This window comes from Pan paniscus, chromosome 12 (assembly GCF_029289425.2).
Source record: "Pan paniscus chromosome 12, NHGRI_mPanPan1-v2.0_pri, whole genome shotgun sequence".
In the NCBI taxonomy this organism is placed as follows: Eukaryota; Metazoa; Chordata; class Mammalia; order Primates; family Hominidae; genus Pan; species Pan paniscus.
The window spans coordinates 81,184,742-81,212,244 of NC_073261.2; the positions used below are offsets into that span (position 1 = coordinate 81,184,742).

General features: G+C 40.9%; 1 long non-coding RNA gene across 1 annotated transcript in view; it reads right to left on the reverse strand.

The window, feature by feature from the left end:
* Window positions 1-9,682: 9,682 nt before the first annotated feature.
* LOC134728654 (uncharacterized) overlaps window positions 9,683-27,503 on the reverse strand; it is a 39,365-nt gene continuing 21,544 nt past the window's right edge. Inside the window, exons 2-3 of the long non-coding RNA XR_010109297.1 lie at window positions 24,778-24,825; window positions 9,683-9,809 (exon numbers count right to left, since the gene is read on the reverse strand). This is a non-coding gene — a long non-coding RNA (uncharacterized LOC134728654). The remainder of the gene's footprint in view (window positions 9,810-24,777; window positions 24,826-27,503) is intronic.

Below are 27,503 nucleotides of genomic sequence, written 5' to 3' on the forward strand. Positions count from 1 at the left end.
ATCTACCTTCTTAAAATTTTAAGTGCAGTATTGTTAACCAAATGCACAGTGTTATACAGTAATGCAGATCTCTAGAACTTTTTCATCCTGCATGACTTAAACTTTGTACCCACTGAACAGAGACTCCCCGCTTTTCCCCTCTCCAACCCCTGACAGCTACTTTCTGTTTCCAAGAGTTTGAGTACTTCAGATTCCTCATACAAGTGGAATCATGAAGTATTTGCCATTCTGCAACTTGCTGATTTCACTTAGCATAATGTCCTCAAGCTTCATTCATGTTGTAGCATATGACAGGATTTCCTTCCTTTTTTAAGACAGAATACTATTCCACTGCTTGTATGACCACATTTTCTTTATCCATTCATCTGTTAATGGACATTTAGGTTGTCCCTGGGCTGCAGACCAGGACTCTCTGTGGTCTGTTAGGAACCAGGTTGCACAGTAGGAGGTGAGCAGTAGGTGAGCAAGCATTACTGCTTGAGCTCTGCCTCCTGTCAGACCAGCAGCAGCATTAGGTTCTCATGGGAGCAGGAATCTCTGGCTACTGTGAATAATGCTGCAATGAACATGGGAGTACAAATATCTCTTTGAGATTATGATTTCAATTCTTTTGGATAAATACCCAGAACAAGGATTGCTGCTGTATTAGTTCATTCTCACACTACTCTAAAGAACTACCTGAGACTGGGTAGTTAATAATGAAAAGAGGTTTAGGCCAGGCATGGTGGCTCATGCCTATAATCCCAGCACTTTGGGAGGCCAAAGTGGGCGGATCACGAGGTCAGGAGATCGAGACCAGCCTGACCAACATGATGAAACTCAGTCTCTACTAAAAATACAAAAAATTAGCTGGGCATGGTGGCGTGCACCTGTAATCCCAGCTACTCAGGAAGCTGAGGCAGGAGAATCGCTTGAACCCTGGAGGTGGAGGTTACAGTGAGCCGAGATCACGCCACTGCATTCCAGCCTGGGCAACAGAGCGAGACTCTGTCTCAAAAAAAAAAAAAAAGAAAGAAAAGAAAAGAGGTTTAATGGACTCACAGTTCTGCAGGCTGTACAGGAGGCATGGCTGGGGAAGCCTCAGCAAACTTACAATCATGGCAGAAGGCGAAGAAGGAGCAAGCACATCTTCACATGGCAACAGGAGGAAGAGAGTGAAGGGAGAGAAGCACTACACACCTTTAAACAACCAGGTCTCATGAGAAGTCTACCACAAGACAGCACTAGGGGAATGCTGCTAAAGCATTAGATACCAACCCCACGATCCGTTCACCTCCCACCAGACCCCTCCTCCAACACTGAAGATCATAGTTCAGCATGGGATTTGGGTGAAGACACAGAGCCAAACTATATCATCCGCATCATGTGATAATTCTATTTTTAATTTTTTGAGGAACCTTCCTACAATTTTCCACAGCCACTGCACCATTTTACATCCCCACTAACAGAGCACAAGGGTTCTAATTTCTCCATATTCTCACCAGCACTTGTTATTTATTTATTTTTTTTTTGACAATGGCCATCCTAACAGTTACAATACTCATTGTGGTTTTGATTTGCATTTCCCCAGTGATTAGTGATGTTGGCATCTTTTCATATACTTATTGGCCATTTGTATATCTTCTTTGGCGAAAACTCTATTGAAGTCCTTTGCCTGCTTTTTAATCAAGTTATTTTTACTTTTGTTGTGTGGTTATTGAGTTGTAGGAGTTTTTAAAAAATATATTTTGCTTATTAAGCCCTTATCAGTTATATGGTTTGAAAATATTTTCTCTCATTCCATAGGTTGCCTTTTCACTCTATTGATTGTTACCTTTGCTGTGCAGAAACTTTTTCATCTGATGTTGGTCCACTTGTCTATTTTTGCTTTTGTTGTCTGTTTTTGGTGTCATAGCCAAGAAATCATTGCCAAATCTAATGCCATGAAGGTTTTCCCTTGTTTTCTTCTAGGAGTTTTATAGTTTCACATAACTTATGTTTGGATCTTTAATCTATTTTGAGTTAATTTTTGTGTATGGTGTAAGATAAAGGTCCAATTTCATTCTTTTGCATGTGGTTATCCAGTTTTCCCAGCACCATTTATTGAGAAGACTATCCTTTCTCCAATGTGTAGTCTTGGTACTTTAGGTAAAGATCATTTGACTGTCTATGCATAGGTATATTTTGAGGCTCTCTCTTCTGTTCCATTGGTCTATACATGTCTGACCTTATGCCACTACCATACTGTTTTAATTACTGTAGCTTGGAATATGTTTTGAAGTCAAGAAGTGTGAGGCTTCCAGGTTTGTTCTTCTTCCTCAAGATTGTTTTAGCTATTCAGGGTCCTTTTTAGTTCCATAAATTTTAGGATTGTTTTTGCTATATCTGCAAAAAATGGCATTTGGATTTTGAGAAGGATTATATTAAATCTGTAGATCATTTTGGATTATATGAACATTTTAACAATATTAAGTCTTTTAACTCAAGGGTTCCCAATCCCTGGGCTGTGGACCAGTACTGGTTCTTGGTCTGTTAGGAACCTGGCCACACAGATCTAGAGATCTGTAGGAGGTGGGTGGGTCTAGAGAGTGAGTGAGATCTAGAGATCTGTAGGAGGTGAGCGGCAGGCGAGCAAATATTACTGCCTGAGCTCCGCCTCTTGTCAGATCAGCGGTGGCATTAGATTCTTATAGCAGCGTGAACCCTATTGTGAACTGTACATGGGAGAGATCTAGGTTGCATGCTCCTTACAAGAATCTAATGCCTGATGATCTGAGGTGGAACCATTTCATCCTGAGACCATCTCTACACCCCCACTTCAGTCCTTGGAAAAACTGTCCTCTACAAAACCGGTCCCTTGTGCCAAAAAGGTTGGGGACCACTCTTTTAACCTATGAAAGATGTCTTTGCATTTATTTGTGTCACTTTAATTTCTTTCAGGAATATTTTATACTTTTCACTGTACAAATCTTTAAGCTTATCCCTAAGTATTTTATTCTTTTTGAGCTAATTGTAAATGAGATTGTTTTCTTATTTTACTTTTGGATTGTTTGTTGTTAGTGCATTAAAATGCAACTAATTTTTGTATACTCATTTTATATCCTGCAACTTTGCTGAATTTGTTTATTAATCCTAACAGGTTTTTTTTGTGCAGAATCTTTAGGGTTTTCCACATGTAAGACCATGACACCTGTGAACAAAGATAATTTTACTTCTTTACAATTTGGATGCTTTTTATTTCTTTTTCTTGCCTAATGCTCTGGCTAGGATTTCCAGTACTATGTTGAATTGAAGTGGCAGCAGTAGGCATCCCTGCCTTGTTCCTGATCTTACAAAGAGGTTCAGTGGAAAAGGCACTGAATTGACAATCAGTCAATCAACAAATACAAAGTGCTAACTATGATCCAAAGGATCTTGGTTTTTAGTCTTTCTGACTTGCTTATATACTCACTTCATTACTCTAGGCTGTTTTAACCCCAATAAAAGAGGGAGCTGCATTAGATTATAAGAGTCTGTCCAAATTCAGTGCTCCTTCTAGATTTTATGGTTCCAAAAATATTATTTAGTACCTACTAGGCATTTAACCAAGGGAAGGTATAAGAAAAGAAATATTAAATTCTCAGTAAATCAACAACATATAACCAAGCACTTATATACAAGGTGCTAGGCAAGAAGTATTCTTGTTTCTTGCCCAGGAGGAATTTACAATATGTGAGAAAGGTAAGCCATGTATATATGGGAAATACAATATCAGTAAGAGAGACAACAGTGCCATTCAAGAAGGCAGGGCATGCTTCATTGCCAAGTGAAGGACACAGGAACAATCTTTAGATAAAAGCAGTTCGCAAAGTAGGGGATATAGTGAGACTTATTCTCAACAAATGGGTAGAAAACACATTGCCAAGATGAATGACATCATGATGTATCAGGTCAGGAATCCAGAGAAGAGAACAGGCTGGAATCGTTGGAGATCGATATTGGAAAGGCTATGTGTATGGTGAACATTTGCTTCCATTGGGCTCCGCTTTCTCCCTTATTTTGGAAACTATCCTGATTTCTTTCTAGGAAGCACTCCTTCCTCCTCATCAGCCCATGAACTGCAGGTGGAAGCACAACACTCTTTCCCTATCCCCGAGCCATAAGATTGGTCCAGAGATGGGTCTGTGACCCAATCATAGCCAAGGAACACCTGGTGTGTCTGCTGGGGCTATTAGGAAAGAGGCAAGTTATCCTTCTCACTGTGCTTGAATCTGCAGCCCATTTTGCCTGCAAACCTCTTGCCACCAGGTGTGTAGAGTCTATGAGTGGAGCCAACATGGAGAAAGCAAAACCAAGACATGAAACCAGATCCTAGTGACTTTAGGCAAGACCCTGAATCAAGCCATTCCCAGATTGACCCAACGTTCTATTGCAAAGTGGGCCTTGAACTAGATTTGGGTGGATGGAAATGAATAGAGAGGGCAATCCATGCAGATTGTGCCACAAGAACTAGGGCATGTTGATGAGGGAAGGATGTGGTATCCACAGAGCTGTGCAGAAACTGCTTGAGAGAGAAGGTCTGAGTGGACAGTGTGCAAAATACCTTGCAAGATAACACCTATTTTTATTTCTTTGAGTGAGTTTATCTATTTGGACAAATCCAGTGGGACTGCTAAGGAGTGGCATGTAATGGAAAGACAAAGGAAGGGAGACAGAAAAGGCTCTAAAAATAATAGAATAACAGCAAATATTTGCTGAAAACTACAATGCTAGGCACTGTAGTAAGCATTTTTTCCATTGAATTCTTTCAACAGACTATGAGGTATTATCACATCTCCATTTTAAAATGGGGAAACTGAGGCACAAAAAAGATGTCCAAGGTGGCCTATTTAATAAGTGCCAGAGCTAATATTTTAACTTGAACCCCCAGGCTGTCTGACTAGAGCCTGCATTCTTAACCTACCTCTCCTGGCTCTGCAGACATGGTCTCTGCCTTGGGGCAGCCAAGGGCCAGCATGGTAGTAGGGGGAAGGAGAAGGGGCCAGCTATGGCCAAATGGGGCCACAGGAGAACACAGAAGTCAAATCATTTTCCTCAGGGTGACCTGGATTTGATTATTTGTTCATTTTCACTCAGGTTTTCAAAAACAAAAAAAAATCCTTTCAAAAAAAGCTGTTGGACAAATGCTGAAACTCTGACTTGCCTGCCCCTGCTTAGCAGCCGTCGTTGGAATCAGGGGAAGGCTCTGGCTGGCTGCTTCTGATCAGGCCTGCCAGCCTCCTGGGCTGGCTGAGGACACTCACAGGGGGAGCAGGTTCCTTAAGACAAGCCCCCTTCGCTGGCCCTGGCTCGCTCCCTCCTCTCTCCCTGTCTATTTCCACCTCTGTGTCCCCTTCCCTTGGACTGCCTCAGGAAAAGGAAGAATAAAGTTTTTTTTTAAAAAGAAGTTTAATGAAACCACACACTTGTATTTCCAACTATTGACATTGGATTTGTGCTTCTCCAGCTCTGCCATTTGGGACAAGTCTTTCTCCTCCTCTCTTTACCCGATGGTGTAATGCAAACAGACCATAAAAAAATAAACTTTCCCCTCAAATATTATCTTAGGCCTCATTTTATCATGCTTCCTTGAGCTGTCTCTGTAAAAGGGAAGAAAAAAGAATGTGGGTTTTAGTTTGCACCAGGCTGGATGGAGAGGGCCCTGTAGCTGGGTCTTCCCAGTGTGGACTCTCTCCTTTGGCTTGTGGTCTCCTTCCCAGAGCACTCAGTGGCTGTTCCATTTCCATTTGTGCCTCACCTAGGTCCCCCACATCAATTCTCCAGTTCTTGTCCATTCACCTGAAAAATGGGCTAATAACACCTACCTACAAGGTTCTGCAACACAAAGGGACTCAGAACACAGGGCGGGTACAATGCAAGGGGAGGCAGTGGGCTCTGATCTAACTGCAGAGAATATGCCCCTGCCTAAATGCAGTCTTGCTCCACTTAAAAGCAAAACAAACCAACAAGTGAAAACACTCTGTGATGGCCAAAACAAAACATTGCAAGGTGAACTTGGGCTTGAAGCTACCTGTTTTGAACTCCACAGGGACTAAGTGAGACAATATTTGAGAGAGAGGCCTTAAAATCCACATTCCCTAGAGTGGACAATGCCCACAATTTACCTCCTAAGGTGAGCGAGCATGAGGACCTTCCCTCCTTGAAGGTGGGCTCTGACGGGGTGGGGAGATGGGAAGAAAAACTGAGATTCACAGGGCCTGGGGTGATCTCTCAGGAGGTCAAAGGACCTGGGGAGAGAAGGCTGGGCCAATGGAGGCCAGGTTGACCTTTAAAACAGTTTTGCCACATTCAGATCTTAGCAACTAGTACATGTATGTGACAAAGCTTTGAATTCTGAAGAAACAAACAAACAAAAAAATCAAGCATTTACCCTGATGGTCCCATTTGAACTGCATCATTGGTAACCAGAGTAGAACAGGAGACATTTCAAATTGGAATTTTGCCATTCTGTAACCCCAAATAAATGAACACCTATGGTTATTATTAAAATAATAATTATTTTAAAGATGATTACACTTTCTGGAGAACAAAGGCACCACCACCTATGATGTTGTCTTGCCAAAAATAATCAAACCCACATTGGATCAATCCTATAGATCCAACTAGCAATTTACAGGAAATATAGGGGCCAGGGGAACACATCAATGGCACCGTGGGGGCACAAGTGGCAAAATCTATGCTGTGGGAAACTCTACCAATGATCTAGTTCTTGTAACACATACGTTCACAAGGGGAAAGGAGTGTGGTAAAGGGGAAGTCTATACATTAAAAGAGACTTTAAAATATTTAAAAAGTAAAACTAAACCACAATGTTGAAGGATGCACATGTGGACTGATAATGGCATGAGAAAAGGAAGGAGGGTGTTTCCATAAGAGGCAAGTAAGTGGTCGCCTCTTGAGGGCAAAGAGGGAGGGGTGAGGAAACAGTCTCATTTTCTATTGCTTATAACAGAATACCTGAAACCGGGTAATTTATAAAGAAAAGGAATTTATTTCTTACAGTTATGGAGGCTGAGAAGTTCAAGGTCAAGTTACCACGTCTGGCGAGAGACATTCTTGATGGTAGGCATTTTCTGCAGAGTCCTAAACTGGTACAGAGCATTGCATGGCAAGGGGGCTGAGTGCTAGCTCAGGTCTCTCTTCCTCTTCTTATAAACCACGAGTCCCACTCCCATGATAGTCCATTAATCTATTAATCCACAAATGGATAACCTTCACTTTTTAATAATTTATTAAGCTATACATTTATTTTCTGTGTCTGTGCTAATTTTTTTTATCATATAAAGATTTTTTAAGTACATGCCCCTGATTCTTCCTCTACTCCTACCCCTACAAATTTGGAGCCCTTTTACTATCAGCTGCCAATTTCTGAGTTCTAAATTCTGCCCAGCTCCCTATCCTCCTTTTCCTAGATTACCTCCTGATGATATTTTATATCAATCATAACGAGTTGCTATGCTACAGAGACAAATAACCCCAAGATCTCAGTGGCTTAAAACAAAGGTTTACTTCTTGCTTATGCTACATGTCCATCATATCTCAGCAGGGGGCCTCTGCTCACCTTTGTTGCTCAGAGACTTAGGCTAACAGAGCAGCCACCTCCTCCGATATCCTCAGGGGCTAGGACAGGACTGACTGTCCATCAAATGGTTTGGCATGGAACTGACACATGTAACTTCTGCTCACAATCCATTGGCTAGACTGGTCACGTGGAACCGTCCAACCACAAGGAGGAGGAAGTGCTGTGCTGTGAATGTGTCCAAAAGTATTTGGTTGGTATACATTAATAAAGCAGTCCTTGCTTTTTATGGCACTGATGTGCACAAGTTTCAGTTTAGCGAAATAATACCAGTTCCCAACAACTAGTTCAAATTTCAGTCACCACAGTATATATTAACTATAATTGCATAAAGTACAAACTTCACTGCCTGCTTGCCAGTCCACAAATCATGATATAAACAACAGATGCACACCATGATGAACCAATCACATCACTTCTTTCAAAGCCTGTCCTTGATTAGTCATTGCATATCTGTTACTCAGTTCATGCCCAGACAGCAAAACGTGAAGTTGTGTTGCCTCCTTGTCTTCCAGTGATAAATCCATGTGATGAAAATTTTACAAAAAATGGATCACTGGATAGAGGGTAAGCTAACAAAAATAAAAACGCAACAAAGAAACAAAAAGTGATAATGCTGGCAGTAAACTGGATGTGATTAGATTGAAGATGTGAAATTGGCAAGAGCAGAGCAAAGATTGGATGCACCATGGCCTGCATGGAGCTAATGGAACAAACTGCACTGGAAAAATCCAATGTGTATGAAAAGCAAGGGAACGTTGCTTCATCTCTTAGTTTAAATTGCAATAGGAACAGAAAGCTGCTTATGCTTGGAGAGTTTTCTACTTTGGATTGAAGACTGTAATATTTCAAAATCCGAAGTAGTTTGGCTTGCATCCTGGCCAAAGCATTGATCTTAGTTGCCACATTGAAAGAAAATGGTAATTACAAGGATACTGAAGAAGAATATTTTACTGCCAGTAAAGGCTTGTTTCCTCATTCCAGAATTTAGCATGAATTGATTGATGTCAAGCTAGTGATGAAGCTGCTAGCACACGTAAGGATGCAGCTGGGAAATCTGCATCCAGATTCCAAGAAAATGAAGATGTCCCAGTGGAAGTGGCACTGGCAAAAAACTCCACCTTCAAGGAATTCTTATAGATATTTTGTAACATTGCAAGAGCAAAGGATAAAACATTAGGAGCTGACTTAGAACTAGACTACACTTACAACAAAGTACGACAATTCACCAAGGCATAGAAAAGTTGCTCCAGCTGCATCATAAGCTATACAGTAAGGGGAGAAAGGCAAGAACTGTGCAAACTACTTTTGATATGTTTTTTACAAAGAAATAAAACACCTTGATTCTCAATGTTTCTAATGTTTTAAATTACAGTGTAATAAATAAATATTAGTTTTGTTAATTTTTCATTTCCCTATGCATTTATAAACAACAGTAAGAGAATGTTTAATGTTTTGACAAAAATGTTTAAAGGTCACAGAACAACTGTAATTATTCCCTTCGATTAAGATTGCTTTGCGGGGTTTCAGCTTACACAGTCATTTTTATGGTCTTGCATTACTATGCAAAATAAGGACTTCCTGTATACATAACTGGTTTATGTGGAGTTAGATTCCAATTTCCCCACGTCTATCTGCGCCAACTCACTTGCATGAAGTGTTAGAAAACTCCTGGAAAAAAGAATTTGAACCATAGGGTTAGGCAGGAATGGGGGATTCCAGGTGCAGTTTGGAGGCTATTAAACCCTAACCTGATCCAGCCACCTTGATGGCCTATGTGTGGCCCTCAGTGGAAAAGAGGTTTGTAGGTAAAATGAGCCCAACTGCACCCATATAGAGCCCGCCACTCTGCTGTGGGATCCAGAGAGAAGAATGTCTTGGCAAAGGGATGATTTTTTTCATTTACTGTACAGAGGTGGGGTGTATAGATATATCAAGCTACAACCGAAATAAAGACTCAAAACCTGGTTTGGGCTGAGCATCCATGGGACCTCCCGGAGCCATCTGGGCCTTCTGACAATGGTGAAGCTCGCAGAACCTATCTGATGCCCAAGAGCAGCAGTGTTGGTGGGAGCATCTGCTCTGGGGAGCAGAGAGGAGGCCATCAACACTGTGGTATAAGCAGCAGCCTCAGAAGAGGTTGGAGAGCAGTGGCCAAGCAGCAGTGTGATCTGTTGAGGATGTGTGGGCTCCTGATGGTCACTCAGGTGTTCTGGGGAGAAAGCAGGGTAGGGTCAGTGTGGAGAGCTCTTGCAAGGGGGCTGAGGTTCTGAAGTTATATTTAGTGGGAGCTCTAAGCTCAGGAAATTTACACTACGTCAATGTACTATTTTTTCATGCTGGCAGTGAGGCCTGGGAACATTAGGGCTGTTTATATAGGTAGGGTGGCTATATAATTTATTGTTCAAACTGTGGATATTTTAAAAGTAAAAAGCATTGCTATTAATAATAATTAAATCTCTTGGTAATGAAAGTCACAAATGGATTGTCCCAGGCAAACCAGTCTGTATGGTCATCTTAGTTATGGATGCAATCCAGGTAATTGTAAATTAGAGGTCAAATCAGAATTAGTAAAAACGAGTGAATTTGCTGGTGTTGCTGCAACTGGCGGTGCAGGCAGAGCTCCCTGGAGTGGACTCTGAGACAGAGATGAGTGTACAGGATACTAACTAGAGAGTGCACCCAGGATCAACATCTGTGGAAGAGAAGGGAGAAAAACAGGATTGGACAAAAGGAGATGCTGGAATATCCTGCAGTCTCATCAAAGGCCTTAGCTGACCCCATGGGGAACTCTGGACCCGGATGACCTGCAGAGCTGCCCCACGTTGGGGTGAGGCAGATGGGCCTCCATTCTCCATGTCAACCAGTCATTGGATTTGGTTGCCCCAAGAGCTCTCTCCAGCTGAGGGCAGATTTCAGAGAGCGCTGACAGATGGCAGGACTCCCAAAAGTCCTGAAGAGAGATCAGGGTGATATATCACAGCATCCATAGCCCTAAAGGAGCGGAGGGTTTGAATTAAAAATATTTATATTTTACTTAAAGGTATGTACTTTAAGGTCAGTCATTAGTCAAATCCTGCCAGAGATCCTGCTGCATCTGTTTTGAAAAAGAGGTGAGAGTCGATGGAATTAGCATACTAGATGCTTATATGCAAATGGTATTACCAAAAAGGGGGACCTGGTCTCTCAAATCAGTAAAATAGCACCAGTCTTCTTGGTACAACTTTGAAAACTTTTTCCCTAGGTAAACTTCTCCCCAACTCTATTTGGTGATATCTCTATTTAAGATACCTACGTCAGGCTTACTATGTTCCAGGCACAGTGTGAAGCACCACGGAAGTATTAATCCACTTCATTCTCATAACAAAACTATGAAGTAGGCATTACAGACAAGGAAACAGAGACCCCCGAGGCCAGGTCATCTGCCTCAAGTGGTGGTGCCAGCATTTGGACCCAAGTATCACATCTCTGGAGACTCTGCTTTTCATCATGCCACACTGGCTCTCTGGTCCACCATTTAATTTAGTAGGTACAATATCACTGCAATAAAATGTAACAAGTATCCATTAAGCTCCTGTCAGTTGCCATGTTCAATCTTTGAAGAAAATAAAAATCTCTGGGGTGATACAAAGAAGTAAAATAATAATAACAGAAATATCTAATGTGTTGAGGTTTGACTGTGCCAGGGACTGTACTAGCAGCCATCCACACTGCACACCTCTTTACTATGCAGAACACTTCTTGCTAGCCTTGAAGGAGATTCTTATCTAATTGGGAAGTGAGACCGGAAACAGTTACATAACCATATGCAAGGCACGTGTGATTAAGGGCCCCTATATGCAAGACAGGCTGCCACTTGGCAAAGTGGTCAGAGAGAGACAGTCTGGGTTCAGATCTAGGGGACTTAGAAACTCTGAAAAAAATTATAGGGCACCCTTCCACGTTATTAAAAATAAGTGATACTATAAACAACAAAATTATAGTAAAGAAGTCCAAGAAAGTTCATGTCTTTCCCATTATGATTATTTCAGTACTTTTAAAGGAAAATTTCTGAGAACAAATTCTTGCCAAACAATACTTGTAGTTGCTCATGCTTTGCTGGTGTAAACTCTAGGGTGATCTTCAGTTAGTGTAATCCAGCCCTGAAGAAAGAAGAGCTTACTGTGGACCCATCAAGTCAGAATGCTTCGTGGACCTCGAAGACAGTGGGATTAAGAAAGGGGAGAAATGAGGAAAGGTTATGCCCAGAGGGAGGAACAGGGAGGAACTGAGAACATTGGCTTCGCTGAAGCACAGGGAATGTGCAAGGGTGCACCTAGGTTGGGCAGATGGATTAGGGCCAAATTTAAAGGCCTTGATTTCCTGGTTATTATGGGCTTGTAATATGTCCCATAAGCCATGGGAATCTATGGGAGGGTACTGCAAGGTTGTCCCTGCCATTGTCTCTCCTTCTGCTAATCTGAACACCCAGGCAGCCAAGGTGCTCAAAGATCTCTGGAGCAGAGCTCCAAGCAGAAGGGGTCTGGGATCCTTGGCCACCCGACAGGCAGCTCGCCTACACTGTGGCTCTGACACTGCAGTTACTGTAAACTTAGGGACTTCCTTATTGCTCAGTTGCCTTTCCAAGGGGACCTTACCAACTATAGGTTTTGGGCAGCTGCCTAGAGTTGAGGGCTGACCCTAAGGGGCCCTAGGCCTCCCTCTATCCTACTGCCCAACCATTCTCCCGTGATCTTGCAAACAGCATTCCATCGGGTATAAGTGCTTCAGCCATCTTGGTTTCATCTATCCCTCCACCCTCTGCTGAACTATTAAAGCATTTTATTCCGCAAACAAATCTGATCTTACAACTGCTCTGACCTGAAGCTTGCTGTGAGGCAGAAGAATGGGAGGAATGCACTGGGATCAGTGTTACTGCGGGTGCGTTGGAAGAGAAGGGCCAGGGCTTGGCTGTAGCATCAGATACTGGAGGCAGACCCAAATTCTTAAAGACCCAAGGCAGCAAGGCCATGTCTCAGGCTCTCTTTCTCCCAGGAACAACAGGATCATGATCGAAGTTCGGGAAGGCGCTTCACAGAGTTTTTCCCCTCTGTTAAGGAGTTTAAGCTGCTGGTTTGAATTGCTGCCCTATGAAGAATTTCCAGATTATTGGTGGGGCTTTCTTTTTCTGAAGAAAAATTTCAAACATTGTTTTTCTACCTTAGTTTTATGCATTCAGGTCAAAGCTTCTGGCTCCTCTTTTTGGTAGAATGAAATATCCCAACCTGGCTGAATTCAGGATGGAAATGTTTGTGGAAATTTTGGCCTGGCCCTGCTAAGAGGAGCATGTGGCTAGAGAGGCCCCCAAAACCCAGAGGAACTGGCTACCGACCACCAGCGGGCTTGGTCATGTGTGCATCTGTCCAGACAGCAATTTTTCCTCCCTGGCTTTAGTTCATGCTTTCTGGTTTCACATTATGTTCTTGTCCCTCAAGACCTTCCCAGCCCTTTCCGTGAAGGCTTCCACAAGCTCCTCCAGGCCACAGTGGCTTGTCTCTGCTCCTACCAGAGACAGACCATGTACAGTATGACCCAGGACTTGGCTGAACGTTCTCGATGCTTACCAGTGAGACTCCTTTCCTTATGAAGATGGAAAGCTTGCTGAAGGCAAAGAGCATGTTTTGTCAGCATTGGGCTAGTATATAGTGTAGGTGCATAAGATATAATTATACTGATTAAAAGATGGGTCAGCCAAGGCCTTTCCCCAGGATGTTGATCTAACACACACACACACACACACACACACACACACACACACACACACACACGATGGAAAACATATTGACTGGATTCTTCCTGGAGACTGTGAAGGGGAAGCAGTGAACTCTGATCTATCTCATGAGAAGGAAAGTGTGGCTGCGAGAGATGCTCAAGGACTCCCGATAGATAGTTGCAACACATTTTTTCCCGAGGGGTTGGCAAGTTTCGCCCAGAGCCAAACTGGTCAAGAAGACAGAATGAAGACTTGGCTACTCTTTCCCTTCACCAGGCAAAGCTCAGCATGACCTTTAAATGCATGTGCCCAGATTTGTTTGAAGAGAATTGTCTTTAGTCTGTTTTAGCTGCTATAACAAAATACCATAAACTGGGTAGTTTATAAACAGAAGAAATTTATTTCTTACAGTTCTGGAGGCTGGGAAGTTCAAGATCAATGCATGAGCATATTTGGTGTATGGTTATGTCGAATAGGAGTGGTGAAAGTGGGCATCATTGTCTTGTTCTAGTTCTTAGAGGAAAGGATTTTGGCTTTTCCCCATTCAGTATGATGTTAGCTATGTGTTTGTCACATATGGCCTTTATTATGTTGAGGTATGTTCCTTCTATGCCTAACTTGTTGTTAGTTTTTATCATGAAGGGATGTTGAATTTTATGAAAATCATTTTTCTGCATCTACTGAGATGGTGGTTTTTGTCCTTAATTCTGTGGATGTGATGTATCACATTTATTGATTTGTAAATGTTGAATGAGCCTGGCATCCCTGGGATAAATTCCACTTAATCATTATGTATTATCTTTTTGATGTGCTGTTGGATTTGGTTTGCAAGTGTTTTGTTGAGAACTTGTGCATCTATGTTCATCAGGATATTGGCCTGCAGTTTTCTTTTTTTGTTGTTGTGTCTGTGTCTGGTTTTGATATGAGGATAATGCTAGCCTTGTAGAATGAATTAGGGAGAATTCATTCCTCTTCAATTTTTTTGGAATAGTTTGAGGAGAATTGGTGTTAGTTCCTCTTTATAAGTTTGGTAGAATAAAGCAATGAAGCTATCCAGTCCTGGACTTTTCTTTGTTGGGAGATTTTTTCATTACTCCTATTGGTTTATTCAGGTTTTCTGTTACTTCCAGATTCCATCTTGGTAAGTTGCATGTGTCCAGGAATTTTTCCATTTGCTCTAGATTTTCCAGTTTGTTATCTTGTAGTTGTTCATAATAGTCTTTGAGGGTTTTTTTTTGTATTCTGCAGTATCAGTTGTAATGTCACCTTATTCATTTCTGGTTTATTTTATTTTTTTGAGTCTTCTTTTTTCTTGGTTAGTATAGTTCAGTTTATTAATTTTGTTCATCTTTTCAAAAAACAACTTTTGTTTTGTTGGTCCTTTTTTTAGTCTCTATTTCATTTAGTTCTGCTCTAATCTTTATTATTTCTTTCTTCATACAAATTTAGGGTTTGGTTTGTTCTTGCTCTTCTAGTTCTTTGACATGCATCGTTGGGTTATTTATTTGACATCTTTCTATTTTTTATGTAGGTATTTATTGCTATAAACCTCCTTCTTAGCACTGCTTGCTGTATCTCACAGGTTTTGATATGTTATGTTTCCATTTTCATTTATTTGAAGAATTTTTTAAATTTTCTTTATAATTTCTTCCTTGACCCATTGGTTGTTCAGGAGCATGTTGTTTAATTTCCATGTATTTGTACAGGTTCCAAAGTTCCACTTTGTTATTGATTTCTAGTTTTGTTCTACTGTCATCTGAAAAAACACTAGATATGACTTTGATGTTTAGGAGAATTTTTGAGACTTATTTTCTGGCATAACATATGGTCTATCCTGGAGACTGTTCCATGTGCTGATGAGAAGAAGGTGTATTCTGCAACTGTTGAATAAATTGTTCTGTAGATGTCTGTTAGGTCCATTTGGTTTAAAGTACAGTTTAAATCCAATGTTTCTTGGTTGATTTTCTGTTGAGATCATCTGTCTAATGCTGAGAGTGGGGTGTTGAAGTTCCCAACTGTTATTGTATTAGAATCTATCTCCCCCTTTTGATCTGATAAGATTTGCTTTCTGTATCTGGGTGCTCTGGTATTGGGTGCATATATATTTAGGATTATTCAATCCTCTTGCTGAATTAATCTATTTATCATTATATAAATGACCTTCTTTATTTCTTTTTACTATTTTTGACTTAAAGTCTGTTTTATCTGATGTAGGTATAGCTATACCTGCCTGGTTTTGGTTTCTATTTGCATGAAATATCATTTTCTCTCCCTTCACTTTCAGACTATATGTGTCTTTACAGGTGAAGTGAGTTTCTTGTAGCATATAGTTGGGTCATGCCTTTTAAAATTTTAATCCATGCAGCCAGTCTGTATCTTTTTGGTAGAATGTTTTATGCTTTTACATTCAAGGTTATTGTTGACATTTGAGGACTGATTTCTGTCATTTTGTTGTTTTCTGGCTGTTTTGTATAAACATTGTTCCTTTCCCTCATTGTTTATCAATATGGTTTGGTGTATTTTTTGTAGTGGTAACATTTGAATTCTTTCTCTTCCTCATTTGTATGTTTGCTCTACCAGTGAGTTTTATACTTCTGTGTGCTTTCATGATGGTAGGTATTGTTCTTCTGCTTCCAGGTGATGGGCTCCCTTGAATATTTCTTGTAGGGCTGGTCTATGATTTCCCTCAGTTTTGCTTATCTGGAAAATATGTTATTTCTCCTTTATTTTTGAAGGGAAACTTTGCTGAGTATAGTATTCTTAGCTACTAATGGTTTTCCTTCAGCACTTTGAATATATCATCCCATTCTCTCCTAGGCTTTTACTGAGCAATACACTCTTATATGTGACTAGATGCTCTTCTTTTGCTGTTTTTAGAATTCTTCCTTTGTCTTTGACTTTTGACAATTGACTATATGTGCTTTGGAGAAGACCTTTTGGGGTTGTATCTATTTGGGATTCCATGAGCTTCCTGTATCTGGATGTCTAAATTTCTTGATAGACTTAGAAAGTTTTCAGGTATTGTTTTGTTAAATAGGTTTTCTGAGCCTTTGTCCATCTCTTCTGCCTGAGAAAATCCCCAAACATGAATATTTGGTCACTTTATAGTGTTGCTTCATATATCAATACTCTTTCTTCATTCTCTTTTATTCTTCCCCGACTTTTTTATTTGGCGGGGAGGGGTCTGATTGGATTATTTCAAAAGACCTGTCTTCAAGATCAGAAATTCTTTCTTCTACTCGATCTAGTCTATTTTTGAAGCTCTTGATCATATTTTTTATTTCATTCATTGAATTCTAGGATTTCTATTTGGTTCTTTTTTATATCTATCTCTTTGGTGAATTTCTTATTCATATCTTGAGTTGTTTTTCTGCTTTCTTTGTACTATTTGTGTTTCTTGTATCTCACTGAGCTTCTCTAATACCATTATTTTGAATTCTTTTCTAGGCATTTTATATATTTCTTTTTCACTGGAATCTGTTGCTGGAGAATTATTGTGTTCCTTTGGAAGTGTCATATTTCCTTGCTGTTTCTGTTTCCTGTGCCATTACATTGATATCTGTGCATCTGGTGTAATAATAATTTCTTCCAATTTTTTGAATTGGCTCTCATGGGGAAGACTCTTTCTTATAGATGTATCTCTGGTGTTGGTTGGGTAGAGTACATTAGCTTTGGTTCTGGGTGCATGCAGGTGTGTATTCTCTGTATGATTTCTTTGGCTGTAAGCAGTGTCAGTGATGTCTGTGATTTCCTCAGTGGCTTCGGCTGTGGTTGTTAGCAGAGGCTGTGGTGAGGCTTTGCTGGAGACTGAGGTGCCAGGTAGGCCAGCTCTCAGGCCCCAGTAGTGACAGTAGTGGGCCAAATGTGTCTGTCCTTGAGCTCCCAGGTGGTATACATGGACACCACTGTTAGTGGGCCCAAGTGGGCTGATTCTTGGGCTTTCAGACAGTATATTCAGTTGCCATTAGTGGCAGTGGTGAGCCAGGCAGATGGGAAGGTCCTCCGTCCCCTGGGCACCATGCGATGGCAATAACAGTGGTGGAACAATCCTGACATTCCCAGGTGGAAGGTGCTGGTGTTAGTAGTGGCAGTGATGGGCTGGGTCGGCCAGTCTCTAGGGCGCCAGGTAGCATGTGTGAGTTGGTGCCAGCTGTGGTGGCAGGCTGGGTGGGCCCATCCTCAGGCCCTAGGAGGAATGCACAGATCCCTGCAGTGGTGGATGGGGCGAGGTGATTCCCAGATCCCCAGGAAGCATGCTTGGGCACTGAGAGGGGTGGTGCCAAGTGGGATGGGCCTGTCCCCAGGCCTGCATGGGTGCAGGCTGTGATGGGCAGGGTGGGGAAATGCCCCATCCCCAGGTAAAGTGCCTGGATGGTGGCAGCAATGGTGGCAGTGGGTAGAGAGAGCCTGTCCTCAGGGTATGTGTAAGTGTGCTGCAGCCCTGCTGCTGGGGGTTGGGGTTGCTATCAGAGGCAGTGCCCCCAGGCAGGTGACTGTCATGTGCTGGAGAGCATGACATTCGGCTCCCTTTGTCCTGGGGTAGCCTCCCCAGTGTGCTGCAAAGTGCAGGACGCTGGGTGTGCTAGAGTGTTGGTGCTCCTGTCATATTGCTGGGTCCAGCTGGAATCATGCCACTGCAGTCCTCTGGGTGGATGAAGGAGGATGTCAGTGAGGCTCTAGGGATGTGAAGACACAGGAGCTGTTGGACCCCAGGACAGGATGCAGTCTGATGGGGGCTGGGCTCTCAAAATGTTGTTGTGCTGCAGCTGTTTGGTCTTAGGGGTATATGAACTCACCCAACAGAAGCTCCCTCTCTGGAGCAATGCCACTGCATGGATTCCAGGCAGCTCCATATACTGGCCTCAGGGCCTGCAATGAGTCTTTATTGAAACCCACTATGTGCCTAGTCCCAAGGGAAGCACTGTAGGAAGGAAAAAAGCAGAGGCAGGAATGGCAGGAAAGGGCCCACACTGTGGATTTCAGCCCTACACCCTGCTCATCCCTCCCTGTGCAAGCTCTCACTGAGGTGTAAGCTCTTGCCTAACTGCATTCACTGTAGCATAGCCCCTGCAGTGATACCAGTCACATGGACAACCCTTGTTTTCAGCAAGAACGAGTTATCAAGATTGAGCTAGCAAATCTTCAGGGAAGACAGCCTGGTCCTAACTTCTGTCATAACATTTTTCTTTGGTGATGAAGCATCGCTGGGTTTGTTGAAAGCTCATTCAGTGTTGCTAACGCTTAAGCACTCAGGCATCCCTCAGGTCCAAGCGGAGGATTAGGGTGGGGAGCAGCAGGCAGTTCTTGGCTAATTAGCTCAGAGGCACAGCTGTGCTGTTGAAGTCTATGCTCCCTACACTGTAACTTACAAGTAGAGTTGTATGAGAATACTGTGCATAAAATTGTAGATGCTGGAGTCAGACTGCCCTGAGTTCATTTCTAGACTCTGCCATTTGCTGGCTATGGGATCTGGGCAAGCCTGTTTTTAAGCTATTAATAAAGTAATACTTTGCTCCCTGCTTAACTTGGATAAAGTCCAATTTATCTTATTTTCTTTTGTAAATTATGTTTTTGGTTTTGTATCCAAGAAATATGGCCCAAGATGTCTTAGTCCAATTTGTGTTGCTATAACAGAATACATGAGATTTAGTCATTTATAAAGAAGAGAAATTTACTTCTTATAGTTCTAAAGTCCAAGATCAAGGCAACAACAGGTTTGGTGTCTGGTGAAGGCCTGGTTTCCACTTCCAAGATGGTGCCTTGAACACTGCATCCTCCAGAGAAAGGAACATTTTTCCTCACATGGCAGAAGAGTGGAAAAGCAAAGGGAGAGAACCTACCCCCAAAGGCCCTTTTCCAGAGACATTAAACCCATCTATGAGGGTGGAGCCCTCATGGCCCAATCACCTCTTAAAGGCCCACATCTCAATACCATTACATTGGCAATAAAATTTCAATCTGAGTTTTGAAGAGAATACACATTAAAACCATAACACAAGGTCACAAACAATTTATCCTATATTTCCTTCTAGATATTGTATAGTCTAAGATTTGTATTTAGGTCTATGATCTATTTTTAGTTTTGAATATGCTACAAGGTAAGGAGGGTAGAGAGAGGTTCCGTCTCTCTTTTTGTCTTTTTCCTTCCTTTCATCTTTCTTTCTTTCTTTTTTTGAGTATATGAACATGTAATTGTTCCAGTACCATTTATTGAAAAGAACATTCTTTCTTCATTGAATTGTCCCTGCACCTTTGTTGAAAGCCAATCAATAGTATATTTATGGATCTATTTTAGGACCCTCTATTCTGTTCTACTGATCTACACATCTGTTCTTTGGTCAAGAAGACTATCAACTTTGTCTTTCTTTATAAAAAATATATTGGTAATCCTAGGTCATTTGTACTTTCATATACATTTTATAATGGACTTATTAATTGGTACAAAGAGAGCCTACTAAAATTTCGCATTGAATCTATAGACAAATTTGGGGAGAACTGACATCTTGACAACATGGAGTCTTGTAATCCATGAACACAATGTATTTCTCCATATATTTATGTCTTCTTCGATTTATTTCAGCAATATTTTGTCATTTTTTAGTGTATAGGTCTTGCACATCTTTTGTTAAATTTATTCCTAAATATTTTTGTCATTCTTGTAAATTAATGGTTTTCAATTTCATTTTCTAATTTTTTGCTGCAAATTAATAAAATATAAAATCAATTTTTATATATTCACCGTGTAACATGTGACCTTGCTAAATTCATTTGTTAGTTCTAATTGTAGTTGTGTAGATTCTTTAGAACTGTTTATACAAAAAATTATCACCTGCAAATAGACACAATTTTACTTCTATCTTTCTGATCTTTAAAAGCTTTATTTCTTTTTCTTGCCTTAGTGTAATGGCTAGGACTGATGGTACAATGTTGCATAGAAGTCATAAGAGTGGGCATCCTTGCCTTGTTTCCAAACTTGCTGGGAAACTGTTCCATATTTCATCATTAAAGATGCCCTTTATCAGGTTGAAGAAGTTCTTTTCTGTGCTAGATTGCTGAGAGTTTTTATTATGAACATATATTAAATGTTGTCAAATACTTTTTCTGCATCCATTGAAATGATTGTATGGTTTTTCTACTTTATTCTGTGAATGTGGTATATTATATTGATTAATTTTTTGAATATTAAACCAACCTTGTATTCCCAGGGTAAATCTCCCTTGGTCATGATGTCTTATTCCTTTTTATATATTGTTGGATTTAATCTGCTGATATTTTGTTATAAATTTTAGCATCTATGTTCATGAGGGATGTTGGCCTGTAGTGTTCCCTTTTGCAATGTCTTTGTCATGCTTTGGTATTAGAGTTTTGCTGGTACCATAAACCAAATTGGGAGGTGTACCCTGTCCTCCTCTAATTTTTAAGAGTTTGTGTAAGTTTGATGTTATCTCTTCTTTAAATGTTTGATAAAATTTACCAGTGAAATTACCCGGGCCTATAATTCAGATTCTCTATTTCATCTTGTGTAAATTTTGATGATTTATATTTATATAAATTTGTCCATTTCAACTATTTTGCAGAAATTATTGGTATAAAGTTCCTTATACTGTTCTTATATTCTCTTTTTAACATTTTAATGTCTGTGATTTCTGTGGTGATAAGTCCTCTTTCATTCCTGATATTAGTAATTTTTGTTCTCCATCTTTCTTACAAAGTCTGACAAAATTTACCAGTTTTTGTATTCTTTACAAAGAACTAACTTTAGGGTTTACTCATTTTTTAAATTACTTATCTGTTTCTTATTACATTGACTTCTGCTCTTTATTATTTTCTTTGTTTTACTTACTTTGGTTTACTTTGGATTTGAGGTGGAATTTTAAATCACTGAATTTAAACCTTTCTTCTTTTCTAATGTAAGAATTCAAAGCCATAAAACTCCCTCTAATCACTGTTTTAGTTTATGTTGTAGTTTCCCTATCATTAAGTTTTAAATATTTTATCATTTCTCTGTGGTTTCCTCTTTCATCTATGGATTATTTAGAAGTGCAATATATTTATTTGGATTTGTCCTAGATAACTTGTTTTAATTGATTATTTGGATTTGTTCTAGATAACTTATTTTAATTGATTCCTAATTTAATTACATTGTGATCAGAGGATCTATCCTACTATTATTTCAATCCTATAATTTATTTTAGGATTTGTCTTATAGCCTGGGATATGGTCCTTGTTGGTGAGTAGGTACAGCTGGAAAAAATGTTTATTCTCCAGTTGCTGGGTATAGTGTTCTGTAAACATCAATTAGGCTAGGGTGTTGATATGGCTGCTCAGATTCTCTATGACTTTACTGAATTTTTGTCCTGCAGCCTACCAATTGCAGAGAGAGTATTCAAATATCCCACAATAATTGTAAAATGTTCTATTTCTTCTTTTATTCTGTCAAGTTTTGCTTTATGTATCTTGAGGATCTATTCTTAGGCACATACACATTTATGATTATGTCTTCCTTATTAATTGACTCTTTGTTTTTAAAGCTCATCTCCTCTAGTCAGCATATAGTTGGATCTTGCTTTTTAAAGAACAGTCTATTCTGGTAATCTCTGCCTTTTAATTGGAATATTTTGTCCACTACCATTTAATGTAGTTATTAATATGATTGTATTAAGACTGTATTTCTTTTTAGTTGTCCACTTTGTTTTTAGTTCCTCTGTTCTCCCTTCCTACCTTTTTTAATTGAATACATTTTATAATTTTGTTTTAACTTTTTTATTTGTTAGATTTTTAGATACATCACATTGGATTCATTTTTAAATGGCTGATCTGATTATCACACAAACATCCTTCTATTTTCACAGTATATTTAGTTAATATTGCATTTCTTTACATAAAATGTAGAAACCTTGAAACAGTGTGAAGTCCATATTCCACTCCCTCACCACCACTGATAGTCCATAGTCATTTGAGTCATGGCCCTGTAAGTGATCGGTCATTTTTCTCTGGGTACTTGCAAGATTTTCTCCTTATCTTTGGTTTTCAGGAATTTAATTATGATGTGCCTAGATAGGATTTTATTCAAAATTATCCTGTTTGGAGTTCACCGTGCTTTTGGATCTATAATTTATGTCTTTCAACAAATTCCAAAGTTTTTCAGCCAGTATGTTCTCAGATATATTTTCTGCCCCATTATCTTTGTTATCTGCATCTGGGACTGTAGTTAACTGCATATGGAACATTTGGATATTGTCCCACATGTCCCTGAAGCTTGTTCATTTTTTCAACCTTTTTTTTCCTCTTGTCTTTAGATTAGATAATTTCTATTGATCAATCTTCTAGCTCACACACTCAGCCATTCATTAGGAGCGTGGATTTACATTCTACCAGGCCTGTTTTCTGTTTAAATTTGAGGCCACAGCTTAGGTGTTAAAAAACAATAGAAGTTTATCATGATAAGATTTAAGAGTTTAATAGAAGTTAAAAGTTTCAAGTTAAGAGTTCAATATAAGTTAAACTTTTAAAACTATTTAAGAGTTTAATAGAAGTGTAAAGTACAATGGAAGTTTATAATGATAAGATTTATTATTATTAACCATGTAATACCATGATTTCAAATATAACATGATTCAAAATCTATCCTCACCTTGACTTCTCTTTAAAGGAGAGGCTGAGATTTGGCAATGAGTTTGTAACTAGGAGCTAGGGATCTGGTTAGGAGACAGACACTCAAGCAGAGAGTGTACAACATGGTGTGAGCAGTGCAAAACTCCAGATGTGAACAAAGCACCATGGGAGCACAGAGGTGCACATTGCTGCCACTACCCCAGGAATCAGGAAAAGCCTTCAGAGAGCTGGTATTTTATTAGACAATTTAGATAGCAAGAAAAGCCAGGCTTTGCCAAAAAGAAAGAAGAACATTCTAAGTAGAAGGGCTCTGGGAAAGTCCTGTCATAGTTTGGGAAGAGGGGAAAAAGGGAAGTATTTGGGGGACATGAGCATCATGTCCCCCCAAAAGGGCAGTGACGGCATAGGAGGTCAGAAGAATAGCGTGTGTCAGGCTGCCCTGCACTGAAGACCAAGCAGAGAAGAAGTATGTTCTTGTTGCATCATATGAACATACTGGTGGTGAGGAGTGGGGCTCCTCCTTTATCCTGTGAAGAATAAAATAAGCTCTTTGCTCTCAAAGAACTCTCAAACTGCCTAAAAAAACAAATCAACCTACGTGAAACAAAAAGAGGCAGAACACTCACCACCATTCCAATTCTGGCCACCATCTCTCACTTCAGCTGCAATACCCTCCGAAGGATCTCCCTGTTATTACCTTTGCCCACCTCCAGTTCATTTCCATATTTGCAGAAAATCACCTTCTTAAGACATAAATCAGAATATGTTCATCCATTGTTAAAAATCCATTCAGTGGCTTCTCATTACATGTAGAATGTTCTGTGTCCACGCTACTGCCCAACCTCACTCACCACACTTAGTCACAACAGCTTTCTGGCCGATCCCAGTCAGGCCACACTCTCATGGGCATTAGAGCTTTGTGTTGCCTGTTGCATCTGTCACTGTTGGCACTTTCCTCCCAGCTCTCCATGGGGCTGGCTCCTTCTCTGCCTTTAGATCTAGCATAACTCTCCTCCTCAGACAAACCTTCCCATTAAAGCCCACTCTAATGCTCAATTTATTCCATTCAAAGCATTAACAGTTTGTGGCCCTTTCATTTATTTGTTTACCTGATTCATGTCTACCTCCCTTACTGGGATTTAAATGACAATGGCAAGAACTTTGTCTGTCTTGTTCTTCATTAAATCCCCAATGCCTAGTATAATGCCCAGAATATAGTACTCAACAAATATATGTGAATAAATGGTTAAAACTCAATGCTAAGGTGGTGTTATCTACTCTGTGTGTCACAGAGCAGGGAAATGAGTGGGGGTAAAGGATCAAAACAGGGAGAGAAAACCCTATTTGAAGCAGGTGGCCCTAGTTGCCACATGATCTTGCTATGGGTTTTGTAGCTCCTTAGGGAGAAGGAGTAGCTTTGCCTGTGAAAATGATGCTTTGGGTATGACATCCAGCTCTCCTGTTTCCCAGGCACACTCTGTTATGCACAGTTCAGGATTCCACACTCTCTAGAAGGCCCCTTGGATGCAAGCTCATTCTACCTTCCCCTCTTCTTGCTTCTAAGCCATGGGATCATTTTGAAGAACTTGCATGCTCCATCTACAACCCAACTCCTAGGATAGGAAACCAATTTTGTTTCCTGGGAGTTTACTTCTTACTCTTGAAGACAAGAATAAGAGAAACGAAGTCATTCTTGAATCATTGAGTTGCTTTCTTTAAAAAACCATTGTTATTTGTAAAACTGGAATACATTTTTTGAGCTCTCCTGTCTGAAGCCCAGGCTGAGAAATGTAATTAGAAAATGCACACTTACCAAGAGTTGGAAGCCTGGGAGAGTGCCTTCATCCATCCATCCAGTGCACTGGATAGGGAGAGACATAAACAGAGCATGTGGTGTTGGCGTGCACTTTTATTGAGTGAGATGTGATGTTCAGAAAGTCTACAGCACATATGTACCCAAGTGGAAATTCCTTCAGTAACAGTGCATTAAACAATCCAGCCCTCTCTTCCCACACACCCCCACCCTACCACCTCCCTCCCACCCCCCGCCCCCAGACCCTTTGCTCTTTCATATACATGGTTTTAGAAGAGCATCTCTCCAGGGCTGGGTCAGGGTAGGGTATCACTTTTTTGAACCCCTCAGGGAATGTTTGCAGTATTTTGCTATTTTCTCTGCTGGATGCACTTATGGTAACACCACGGAGGCCCACTCTACCCTGCTGCCTCCTTGGTTTGCAGGGCTCAAGTTAGATGCCAAGTCTCTTAGAATATTAAAATATGACCCACTCCTCCCTCCTGCTTCCTTCTGCCTTCCTTTCTCTTCTCCAAGCAAGTGCTTATCTACAATCTATTGGTAAAGGGTTATTCCCTGGAATGGTGAATTTCTCTTTCTGAATGTGTTCTCCCTGCCTCGGGTTCCCTGGGTCTTTGGCATGAAGAATACGTGTCAAGGGCAGATCAAGGCAGCTGGGTCAGAGGCAGCTGTGCCTGTCCAGCCAATTTCCAAGCTGCCTGGCTTTGTGCCTGGTGGGTCTCAGAGCAGTTTAGACGACAATATGTGTAGCCCCAGAAAGCATTGGCCGTGGTCTTGCAACGGGCAACAGAGCTCTGGAGGCCCTTCTGAAACAGGCCAGGAAGCCCTCCTTAGGTCTCACACTGGACAGTAGTGACAGAGGCAGAACCGTCACTGAGTAAATGTCACAAAGGTCTGCTACTGCACATCAGTGTAGTTACAAGACCTAAAAATGAACTTGCAGGAGAAGAGCCCCCTCCATGCCTATCTGCCTGCCACTCCCCACCTCCCACCTGGCAAATGATCCAATGATGCTGATATGGTTTGGCTCTGTGTCCCCTCTCAAATCCCATCTTGTCGCTCCCATAATTCCCATGTGTTGTGGGAGGGACCAAATGGGAGATAAATGAATCATGGGGGCGGGTCTTTCCTGTGCTGTTCTCGTGATAGTGAATAAGTCTCACAAGATCTGATGGTTTTAAAAAGGAAGTTTCCCTACACAAGCTCTCTTCTCTTGTCTGCCACCATGTGAGGCATGACTTTCTTTCACCTTCCGCCATGATTGTGAGACCCGCCCCAGCCACATGGAACTGTAAGTTCATTAAACCTCTTAAATTGCCCAGTCTTAGGTAGTCTTTATCAGCAGCATGAGAACGAACTAATACAGACGCCTCTCTGAAATTTTAGAGGTTTGTATTCTTGCTAGGAAAATTAGAAAAAATAACCAATCTTCCCTTTCCAGATTCCTCCTCCGAGTGGACTGCATGAGGAGATGTCTGTAAGAAATTGTGGGTAGATACCTCAGACAGAAAAAAAAAAAAGTGCACTTTAAATTGACAAATCAGTCCAAACCACGAAGGTTATAACTCTTTTTTTTTTTTTTTTCCTTTCCAGAAGAACAGTAAAACAGACTTGTTATTGGCAGCCCATTAGTGCTCAGGAGAGGCGGTCTCCAGCATGACATCAGCCAGCGGCTCGACCCAAATCTAGTATTTCACCAGAGAGCCTAACGCTGCTGGCTTTCCAACTGTGTGGAAGACGTAAGTGGGGGAGAGGGAAGAAGGCATAAATAAGATACAGACTGGAGACTTTTTGATGTGTTTAGCACATTTTTGTGATTTCCTTTAATACGATAGGCCTTGCATAATCTCCCATTAGGAGAACAAAAGACAAGCCTGAGATGGGATGGAGAGTGGGTGGAGAGGGGGATCCATTCCATAAAAAGTTCACTTTGAGTAATTAGCATTTTTAATCCAAATACTTAAAAGGGGAGGCGAATTGGGAAGAGAAGAATGAATACAGCCGAGTGACTGCAGATATAAAAAGTCCCTTCATTAATTCCGTTGTTTTTTAATTCCTAATTGAACTTAAATAAAGAGGACCTAGAGGCAGCTGTTTCTAATATCGAGTCCCCACCGCACATGAAAGACGCATTTATTCCTGCAGCAGCCTCCCTACCCTTGGGTGTTATCAGCTGAACATGTTTTGAACCTACCTAATGCATTTGAGGTAGCTTGGGTTTATTTTTCTTTCAATAAAATAAATGGTTTTGTAATTAAATTTCTGCACTGCCTGTGCTTAATGGTTACATTGACAAGTGCTAATGTATGGCAAGAGAATGAGTTTGAAATGAAACATGCTGTTTTCGAATCTGCAAGCAATTTTGCAGTGGGGCAATCAAACCCCTCATGCCAGCGAAACGTTTTCATTAATCTGCTCACTCCGCCCCTGCCCACTCTGGCCGGGCAAGGACACTTTTTAGCTTCCCCTTTGCCCACCCCCCACCCTTGCCTTTTTCTAAACACACACACTCACGCACACATGCGCGCGCACACACACAAATAGCATGAAGCGAGCCGTTGTTTGAAACCATTTTGTGGTCCCTGGCTGGCAGGCCTGTGGAAATTCGCTGACTTTACACCGTGAAATGTTGCAGCTGTCTCTCTTCTCCAAAAGGAAGGCCTGCCTCCATGTTTCAATCCCTGGCAGTGAGTCAGTAAGAAAATCTGTCCTTCTGTTTCCCCTCC